The 11481-nt window shown below is 41.3% G+C and overlaps 1 pseudogene; it reads left to right on the top strand.

Moving 5' to 3' along the window:
* The first annotated feature begins 10519 nt into the window (after nucleotides 1-10519).
* LOC140068921 (ferritin heavy chain B-like) lies at nucleotides 10520-11046 on the top strand (annotated as a pseudogene).
* The last annotated feature ends 435 nt before the right edge of the window (nucleotides 11047-11481 follow it).

The raw sequence follows: 11481 nt of genomic DNA, 5'->3' as shown, positions 1-11481 counted from the left end.
ATACAAATGTAATGTAACAGAGCACAACATTTGTATGGAACAACAGGAGTGAGGTCCCTGCTCGCCAGAGCTTACGGTTTATGAAGATGATGGGGTAACACGAGGTAAAAGAATATTTAATGGTCAAGCCATTCTTCTTAGGGAATAGAAAAAAATATAATAAATGGAATTGCTGTCGCTTGAAACACTCAGCCGTCATCTTATATACCAGGTCCAGGGTGAATGGGACTGCAGAGAAGTCTGGTGCCTGTTGGTTGCTGGATAACAGATGGGAGGACGACACAGGACGGGTTAGTAGAAGAGTTAAAACTTCATGCAGTTAATGAGTGTTATAGGCTTGCCTAAAGAAATGGGTTTTAAGAGCACGTTTGAAACTTTGGAGGTTAGGTATTAGTCTGATAGTCCGGGGCAGAGCATTCCATAGAATTGGTGCAGCTCTAGAGAAGTCTTGGAGACGCGAGTGGGAGGTCCGCACTAGGGTAGAGGTTAATCTAAGATCACTGGCGGATCTAAGAGCACGGGTTGGGCGATAGACTGAGATAAGAGAGGAGAGGTAGGGGGGTGCAGCGTTATACAGAGCTTTATGGATGAGGGTTATTATTATTTTAAACTATTCGAAAGGAGACTGGCAGCAAGTGCAGCGACTGGCATGAACTGTAAGCATACATGGTCCCCTTATCAAACGAGCTGTGTCAGGCAGAATTTGGGGTTGTTTTCATGGCTTCCATGTTAACTTTGTCGCCACCCTGCTGTGTAATCCACAAAATATACTGGCAAACTTTTATCATGTAGCGATATTATTTGAGCGCTTCTTGCTCACCTCCTTTGGTTCCTCTCTGCCACCCATTGGTTTGAAGCCTGAGTCCATTTAGGGTATGTCGCCATGCCACTCTCTAGCCTGCCGCTGCTGCCGCTGCCTCTGCATGCCGTCCCCTATAGTGTCAGGGTCAATTATTGGATGTTTTAGATGCTATCTAGCTTCATTCTGTCACTCTGTCATGGCCATGCTGTTGCCCATAATTTTGGCATAATGGTGCGATTAGGCAGCCTCAGAGGCATCCATGCATGCTGCCCCTGCTGTTTCCTGTCCATTTCCGTGGTGTTTCCATCCTTTTCTGAGGTTCCCAGGTGTTTGGCCAAGCTTCCCTGTGCAGAGCCTTGGTCCCCTTGAAAAATGCTTGAGTCTCCCATTGACTTCAATGGGGTTCGTTATTCGAGACGAGCACTCGAGCATCGGGAAAAGTTCGTCTCGAATAACGAGTACCCGAGCATTTTAGTGTTCGCTCATCTCTAGTAATGACATATAAATTCAGTATAGATACAGTATATATCCCCCTATAGTCTCCTTATCATACTCCACTGTTGTTGTGAGCTCCTACATACACATTATGGTTGGCTTGGATAAACACAAAACCTATCTAGGAAAAAGCCATTCCGACCAAAAGATGCAAAGAACAAATATATCTTTATTGACTAATCAAATAATACACAATTTAAAACAGAAAAAACAAGCTGGTCACATAAAAAGGGAAACGAGAACACTACGAGAACACTACACAAAATCAGACGAATATTGCAGAGTAATGAATGGGAGTAGGTGCTGCCCTCCTAAAGGAGGTGTGCTTAGAGAGATACTGTCGATCCGAGAGAGGGAATGGTCCTAGAATATTGCTTTCATGATAGGCTATAATGAATTTATGTGCTTTTAGAGCAAGATACCCCCTTTTGGATGTACAGGCACTATGCACTTTAAAACACTGTATACTGATTCTAGGACCATTCCCTCTCTCGGATCGACAGTATATCTCTCTAAGCACACCTCCTTTAGGAGGGCAGCACCTACTCCCATTCATTACTCTGCAATATTCGTCTGATTTTGTGTAGTGTTCTCGTTTCCCCTTTTATGTGACCAGCTTGTTTTTTCTGTTTTAAATTGTGTATTATTTGATTAGTCAATAAAGATATATTTGTTCTTTGCATCTTTTGTCGGAATGGCTTTTTCTTACATAGGTTTAGTGTTATAGAGTTATAGAGTGACTTATTCTCCAAAGTTTCATTTATGATTTTGCATGCACCTAAGGTGAAATATGTGAAAGTTTCCTACATGTCCAATGTCTACACAGAGCTAGAAACATTAATGAAATAGTAATAAAATGTCAGACATTGTACTGTGAAAACTTAATGCACCATTGTATCAAAAGACTTCAACTCACTTTCTATATGAATGTGTTACACGTTTCCTCATTGTTGCTAGTGAGAGACAACAATTGGAAATATAGATGTAGCCCTACGAGCATAGGATAGGTTCAAGATTAACAACAGCCTGTTAATGGTAAATCTATGTCACATACAGTATATACCAAGTGTGGATAAATATATGCCAAACATAGATATAACCTCTCTCTAGAGAAAAAACACCATCAAAAACAGAGCACAAGAGAGAATAAAATAAATAAACTATTATAGACCTTGTTAAAGACATACAATAAAATGATGATGGATATAGTGAGCCAACAAAAGGGCAGTGTTCTAAAATAGGGAGGTCAAAACCTGAAATAAAATTTATCAATGGATAATACATAGGTAACATATTGAAATAAAGGGCCTAGTGCGTAATAGAAAGTACCCAAGGTAATCAATAAGAGCACTGATACATGCATAAAAATTCTGTTCACAGAAGCACTGCCGAGAGTCCACCCTGACATGTATTTCAGTATGTCTGAACTTTCTATGTTTTTGGTTTAAATTCACAATACAATGAATGAATGAATATAAAGTATAACTATAGAGTTGATATGAATACATAAACTCTAAAATAGTCTACAAAATTATCACATAATTCACAAGCTTCTAAAATGAACCTGCGCAGGCACCACTCAGGTCTTTAAATAGAAAATACCAATTTTCCCAAGTATTGGAATCTACTTGCAGCTTGTTGTAGGGAAATGAACTGCCATTTCTAAAATACCTTTTACTATTTCTCAAAGTTATGTAATTTTTAACATATTACCTGCTGAATTTGTATGCTACTGAAACAGGTAGTGTACCTTAAATGTTCCCTTAGCACCCAGCACACTGCTATTTCAGCCAAAATCAGATAAGCAGGAGTTTTGTCTTGTGAGAAGGATAGGACAGCACTGGAAGGAGAGGGACCTGGTTAAGACAGGAATAACAGTGCTCAATATCTTGAGGACAAGCCATGAGTGCACCAACGGTCTTATTAGCATTAGGATTGAAATTGGGAAGTTCGGAGAAACCACCATATTTTTTTTTTTAAACGCTTACCTGCACCCAGGATAGGACGATGAACTTCAGTGAACTCCGGCGGAATTCAGCGCAGCAGCGACACCTAGTTGACACTGGGGGAACTACCTTAGTGAATCGCCAAAAGACCCGATTCCTCCACAGAGAACGCGCCGCTGGATTGCGAATGGATCGGGTAGGTAAATCTGCCCCTTTGAATAACCTGTAATAAATCAACTTTGTATGCCCCCCAGAAGAAGGCATACAATTTAATTCTTAGCTAATATGATTTTTTGTAGCTAATAATATAATTAATGAAGTCCCAAGTTAAAGGTAGTCTATTATATAAATATAAAGAGTTTTTGATATACAGATTGCAAATTGCTTGTTTTTTTTTAATTTAGCATTATTTTATTCTGTTTATGTGCAGGTACTTAAGCCTTTATGTGTGTGTGCCTCTCCTTTGTCTCCCATAGAAGGACACTTTAATATAGACTGTTGGTGTTTTGCTACTTCTCATAACCACACCAAATAACTTTATTGATTGTGCAATGACTAACGTTGTATAAGTTAGGACAATTTAGAGGATCTCTTTTGTATTTTATGAAATGCTGCACAATTTACTTCTGCAGAACAAATAATGTCTCCCATCCAGCAACATATAACAGAGCTCAGTCCGATAGAAATCAAAATTGCTTAATCATACAATTTGCTGCCTTTCAGATTGCCGATAGATTTTCATTATGCAGCTGAATCCAACAGCCTCTCCAATCTCACTTAATCAAACACTCTTGTTGTAAATCTTCTAAAATTCTAGAAGTGAGTGATAAATATTTTCAGTAACGTTAAAGGGATAATAAACAGACAGTAGAGTGAGCTAATACTGTCTGTATAACTGAACTGGAAGACAGCATTGACTATGTCAAACAGGGCCAGCAACAGACACAAGTAAATAATAAGATATAAGAATCTTTACTTATATTATTTATATAAAGATTTTATTTATATAAAGATTTTATTCTAAAGCGCTTTATAAATCATATAGGGCTCGTACAAATAAAATAAAACATGACAGAGCACAAACATTCATATGGAACAAGAGTGAGGGCTCTGCTCACAAGAGCTTACATTCTATGAAGTAAATTAAAGAACATTGAGGCAGATTTACTTACCTGTCCCTGCGCGATCCCCGAGGTGCATTCCCTGACTCCAATGCACAGCTGTCGTGATTCACTAAGATTGTGCGCCCGATATGTGTTGCTTCCACGCTCAGGTCCGCCGGAGTTCACCTTCTACTTCCCGGTGCATGTAAGTGCTTGATCTTGCGACACAAATTTAAAGTTAAACCCCTCGGGATCTTCTGATGGCCCACCCCTGATTTCTGTTGCGTGAAAGCCGGCGTCGATGCACCAAAATGCTATCTCGTGCGACACAATCCCCAGCGCGATCCCCGAAAGGTGGGGACACCCGACGAAAATGCGGCCGCAGGACCCTTAGTAAATAAGCCCCATTGTGTGAAATATACCATAAATTAATCTTTCATCTTACAAATCTTTGCTAACATGATAGGGAACACTCTAGTCCGTCATAAATGATAACCAAATGTTCACCTGCATAACTTTTGATACTTCTGAGTGAGTTTCTACAGGGCTGAAGATACTACCAGGTAAACCCATATTCCAAAGGCAGAACTACTGCCATCAGCCAATATACAAAGTGGCTTAAAGTTTAAAAACTCGGTTGTTATCCCGAAGAAGCTACCTGTTGCAAATATAGACTAAATGTGGTAGTGATTTTAACAAAATGTAATTAATGGCTGTTTAAACTTTATTTTTGGCTAATCCTCTAAAAAAGTACTACAAAGCTCTCCATTGTTGGTACATCACCAACAATATAAGAGAAATATACATTTAGCATCAAGTAAGCAGTCAATTTTGTCATCAGGAGCCCTTTTTTCTGGCTCCCTCCCTTATAGAATAGTATACACATTTCCAAAGAATTTTTATAGTAAAACTGCCTTTTCTGAAAAAAAGATAAGTTAGATAAAAGTTTACCTTTCTGCAGAGCCGTGTCCCTAGTCCCATGGCAGTGGCCAGTAAGAAATGGTTTCCCACCACCCTCAGGAAACCGCTCCGTCACACATCTATTTGTCACCTTATATCTCCTCACCCCACTTTGAGCTAGCGTTTTACTGTAAAAAACTCTTTGGCAATGTGTACACTATTCTCTATGGGGACACGGGGGAACCAGATAAGGGGCTCCTGATGACTGGTTCACTTTAAAGGAGTTTACCCATTTTATATATTGTTACGGGTGCTCCTGTGACCTATTTCCCGGCTCTCCGCTGCTGCCCCGGTCCACCGGCGAGTCATTCACTTCGCTGCGATTCCACGCCGACTCTGGCAGTACGCCGCGCACATACCCTGCTCCTAGGATGTGCGAGCGCCGCCTTTAGTAAATTTAAAGACCCAGCACGCCTTAATTGGCGCTGGCCATTTTCAGAAAAATTATTTAAGCCTGCCTCTTCCTGCAGGCCTATGCCTTAGAGAAAGCTCCCTTGCGATATTCCTGCATTCCTGTGTGTTCCTGCTCCTGAGTTCCAGAGTTTCCGTGTCCTGTGTGTTCCTGCATTCCCATTCCCATCTGCCTGGACCTCCCCTTGCTGACCCTGGATTGAACTAGACCTTGCATCTCTGCTGTCTGCATTGATGCTGTGCCTGAACCTGACCACGAGACTGTCTTCTGCTAAGTTACCTCAACCTCGGCTGCAACCGCGGACTATTTGCACCTGTGGAATGACCTGGTGGTACCCTGCCGCAGCAAGACCATCCCACTTTGCGGGGGGGTTCTGGTGAATACCAGGTGCCCAGGTGCTACTTAGATTCCGGTCCCAGGTGTCAGCTAGTACTACCTCCCATGGTGGTCCCGTCACCAGTTTTCAGTCAGCAGTTCAGTTATGGTTCTCACATTCAATCCCAAAGAAGATAAAGTAAAATCTTTGTAAATCATAAGATTAGATCATAGGAGAGCCCACATGACCCAGATTTTATGGTTATGTGAGCATTAGAACTGGGTCAATGAAGGAAACTGGCATGGTTAATGAATCACAATTCCTTTTTGCATCATGTGGAAGACCAGGTGCATGTACACAGATTACCAGGAAACAGACAGCTCTATACATTGTGCTCTGACTCCACACCTTGGTTGCAATTCAGGCATTTAAATTAAATTGCAATTGCAACCTGTATAGACAGGGTTGCCTTCTTCCATCTTTGATCATACATTGTAACAGCCGATCTGTAAGCTTTCCTTAATGATCAACTACTAATGCTGTATTCTATGGCTGGTCACAAGAAGTATAGGACTGGTTATTTCTTGTCTTTATGAAGTCTCAGCACAAGCTTGAAAGTTACAAAAATTTCATTTCTTTGAGTACTTAGGGTTAGTGTTTTATTCCGTCACAACTGTCATATAGCTATATAATGTATGTCCTAATTCCACATTCCGCGTCCAGTTAGCACACATGCCATAACAGGGTTTGGGATCAGTAGACCCTCAGGACCACCACGGGAGATCACCAGGGACCGGAATCTAAGTGTCACCTGTTCTTAACCAGAGCCCACCACAGGGTCAGGGCAGGCGGCAAGGTCAAAGATGCAAGGTCAAAGTCCAATCCTGGGTCTGCAGCGGGAGATCAAAGCAGAGGGAAACAGGAACACAGGAACACAGGACCACAAGAGCAGGAACACAGGAGCAGGAACACGGGAACACTGGAGCAATAACATGGGAACACTGGAGCAATAACGCGGGAACACTGGAGCTGGAACATGGGGAAAACAGGAGAAGGAACACGGGAACACAGTAGCAGGAACACGGGACCACTGGAGGAGGAACACGGAACACAGGGAGTGATGGGAGCTGCCGGTTTAAATAGGAAACCCGGCGGTCCCGGAAAACCCAGAAATCGGCAATGTGCTGGCCCTTTAAATCTTTGAGAGCTGGCACGCACACACTCTGGCAAGCGGGGACATGTGCGCGGCCAAGCTGGGATGGGAACTGGATCATGGGGACGTAAGTGCAGGCCAGGGGACGGAGCAGTGCCGCCACGGAGAGGGGCACGAGTGTGTCTGTATTGCGAGGCAAGGACACCCGTGACACAGCTTTATGGCAGTTTCCCACTTCAAACGTCTATATCTTCTGTACAATGCCATCAGAAACACAGTTCTGGTGTCATATTGGGGCACATTTACTTAACCGTCCTGTCGCGATCCCTGAGGTGCATTGTCCAACGAGTATTCGGAGATGCCACGATTCACTAAGATTGTGCGTCCAATTTCCTGCATGTGTCACTTCCCGGATCAGGTCCGCCGGAGTTCACCATATTCTTCCCAGTGTATGGCTTGCGACACAATTTTGAATATTAAATCCTGTGCTTAACCCGAATCAGTCGGGTTGTCTGGCGGCCAAGCCCCTGATTTGTGTCGCATGAAAGTCGACATAATTGCGCCAAAATCCATTTGCGTGCGCCAAAACCCCCAGTTAAATGTGGCGCAAAACGGAAAACGTCAGGAAACCCGACGAATATGCGGTCCGCGGACCCTTAGCAAATGTGCCCCATTGTGTTTCTAGGTTTCACAAAAATGGAGATATCCATATTGCAGTAAAATAACAGAATTTTAACCACTTTGCTGTATAACACAGCTGACAGCAGTAAAAGACAAGTGCAAAAATGAAAAAAATGTCCTGAAAGGGTTAAGTACAGTTTTAACAGTAGAAATCTGTAGTTCTGTGGCTTCTAGAAAGACATTAAAGAAGAGATTATCTTTAATATGAATGAGAACTGCTTTTCTAGATGTAATCATTCAGAAGGTTTAGTTGTTTGAAGAGGGCCCCCTTCCAGCTTCTTAGTAGAAACACATGCACCCTCAACACATCAGTAGCTGTACAAGGAAAAGAGAAAATTATTGATGCTGCTGCACGTACTTTCAACATATTTTGCTAAAAGTTTAATAAATATTACAAGATTAATTAAAAATGACAAAAAGCATATTTTTTAATTCATTTATCTGCTAATTCTATAAAGAAAAGACATTTAATTAATAAAACCATCCTATAAAATTAAAATCTCTTATGCCATGAAAATAACAAACTAAAATTTTTTTTGATATATGAATTTGTTTATAGTATCATAGTTTATACGGTTGAAAAAAGACACTTGTCCATCAAGTTCAACCAAGGAACGGAAGGGATTGTATAAGAAAGGGATTTAGGGGAAACAATTCTATATAACATAACCATCAATGTAATTTAGGTGTAAAAAGGCATCTCGACCCTTCTTGAATCTCTCTGCTGTCCCTGCTGTGACCAGCGCCTGAGGCAGGCAATTCCACAGATTGACAGTTCTCAGTAAAAAAGCCCTGTCGCCTCTGGTGATTAAACCATGATTTCTCCAGACAGAGACAGTACCCCCTCATCTTTTGATTTGATTTAATCTGAAACATATTTTTTGTATGTACCATATTCAAAATATTCTTATATTTATATAAAGCAATCATGTCCCCTCATAGTCGTCTCTTTTATAGGCTAAATAAATCTAGTTGTTTTAATCTTTCCTCAAAACTAAGATCCTCCATATCCCATTTTTGTGGCTCTACGTTGAACCTGGCTTTAGAGGCAGCTGATTGACATTGCATGCTGTTATTCAATTTATGATCTACTAGTACCCCCAGGTCCTTCTCAGCAAGGGACTCTCCCAGATTTACTCCCCCAAGGATATATTTTGCATTTGGATTATTAGCCCCAGGTTCATAACCTTACATTTATCTACATTGAACCTCATTTGCCAAGTGGACGACCAAACACTCAGTTTGTCCAAGTCACCCTGCAGCCTATGAACATCCTCCATAGACTGTATTACACTACACAGCTTGGTGTCATCCGCAAAAATAGACACAGTGCTATTAATTCCTACCTCTATATCATTAATAAATATATTAAATGGAAGCGGGCCAAGCAAAGAACCCTGGGGTACACCACTCATAACTGGTGAACATTCCGAGTAGGAATCATTGACCACAACTCTCTGGATACGATTCTTCAGCCAGTACTCAATCCAATTGCAAATGATTTCTGCCAAACCAATAGACCTTCTTTACCCAACAGGCGTCTTTGAGGGACAGTGTCAAATCCCTTAGCAAAGTCCAAAAACACAATATCCACAGCAGCTCCTCCATCCAGGCATCTGCTCACCTCATCATAGAAGCATATTAGGTTAGTTTGACAACTCCTATTCTTAGTAAACTCTTGCTAGCTGTCACTTATTACATGTATGTTACTATTTGATGTCACATACTCCAGTACATAGTCTTTTACTAACCCTTCCTTTTTATAAATTGGCACCACATTGCCTTGTGCCAGTCACTTGCCACCCCACCAGACATTATGGAATCCCTGGAGATTTTAGACAGCGGTACAGCAATAACAGAACTGAGTTTTTAAGAACTCTGGGGTCCAGGAGCCTTGTACACATTGATTTTATTGAGCTTCATTTGGATCGTGTCTTCATTCAGCCAGTCTAGTATATTACAGGATGCATGACCCGCACTGGCACCACCCACGTCAGAAGATCTTTCTTCTATTGTATAAACGTAGCTAAAAAAACTATCTCCGCATTCTCTTGGTCTCCAGTCACCGATGCCGGGTGTTCAGAATAAAGGGGTAAAACCTGTTCTGACCCTTTTTTTTTGCATTGATATACTTAAAAAATTTCCTGGGATTTCTTTTGCTATCTTTAACCACCTGTCTTTCATTTTGTATTTTGGTTGAGTTGATTTCCTTTTTACAGATTTTGGTAATTTTTTTGTAAGTATTGAAAGACTCAGATTACCCGTCAGATTTATATTATATTTTTTGAATTCCCTCTTTTTCTCATTAATAGTCCTTTTAACTGTAGCTGTAAGCCACGCAAGGTATAATCTAGCCCGTCTATACTTGTTACCTACTGGAATAAATTTAGAAGTATAATTACCCAGGATTATCAATTAAAAATTATAATTGTTCCAGGACTTCAGTCAGAAAACTCAGGATCAGTTCTGACATTGAATGTGAGTGTTAACTCCTTAAATGCCAAACCATTCTTGACTCCGAGTAAAGTTCTTGCTTCAACAGTGATTGAACGTAACCTTTTCTGAGTCCTCCGCCTCCTTCAACCTCATCTATTCCTGCACTGAAACATTTTTGTGACCTTTTGTGCCAGCAAAATCATCATGTAACCGCAATGGAATCCTAGATGCCCCAGAACTTCCCCCGTGACTGCAAGGCCGCCTACCTCTCCATGTCATTTTACTTTGACAGTGATGATGTGGATAAGTTCTTCAAAGAGCAGACCCATGAGGAGAGGGAACATGCTGAGAAGTTTATTAAGTACCAGAATAAGCATGGGGGGTCGTGTTGTCCTACAGGACATTAAGAAACCTGAGCGTGATGAGTGGGACAACACCCTGGAGGCCATGCAGGCTGCTCTGCAGCTAGAGAAGACCGTGAACCAGGCCCTTCTGGACCTTCACAAATTGGCCTCTGACAAGGTGGACCCTCAACTTTGTGACTTCTTGGAATCTGAGTACCTGGAAGAACAGGTGAAGGCTATTAAGCAGCTTGGAAACTACATCACCAACCTGAAGCGCCTTGGGGGACCCCAGAACGGCATGGGCGAGTACCTGTTCAACAAGCACACCATGGGAGAGAGCAGCTAAGATATCTCCTCAATGGAAACTACCAATCAGCTCTGCGCTAAATTTCTTATCCTGTTGTAAAATAAATTTAACATCCCCTTAGAAAATGAAAATGAATGAAATATTTACCCACAACTATGTAAGCACACTTGGCTGTGCTTGTCAACAAGTTTTCCAATAAAGTTTTTCTGCATTTAAAAAAAACCTCCTTAAATGCCACTGCGATTGCTGCCATTTTGCAGAGGAACCTTGCTCCCCATAACATCATCAACTTGGCAGAACCCAAACTTCAATGCATCCACTAATCCCTATAAAAGATATTTAAATATTTTTACATGGATACTAGATATAATTACTTGGAAAGTTAATAGAACATGTCACCAAAAGTACAAAATGCCAAATCTTTTATAACTACTATGTTCTGGGACATTGCAGTTCCAGAATCTTGGTTTAGTGTGTCTATTAATCCCAGAGTTTCTGTAGAGAGTTGTAGCACATTTCACAACAA

Source organism: Engystomops pustulosus, chromosome 7 (assembly GCF_040894005.1).
Source record: "Engystomops pustulosus chromosome 7, aEngPut4.maternal, whole genome shotgun sequence".
NCBI lineage: Eukaryota > Metazoa > Chordata > Amphibia > Anura > Leptodactylidae > Engystomops > Engystomops pustulosus.
Note: the sequence above shows the minus strand (reverse complement) of the source record. Positions and strands in the feature narration are given on the sequence as shown.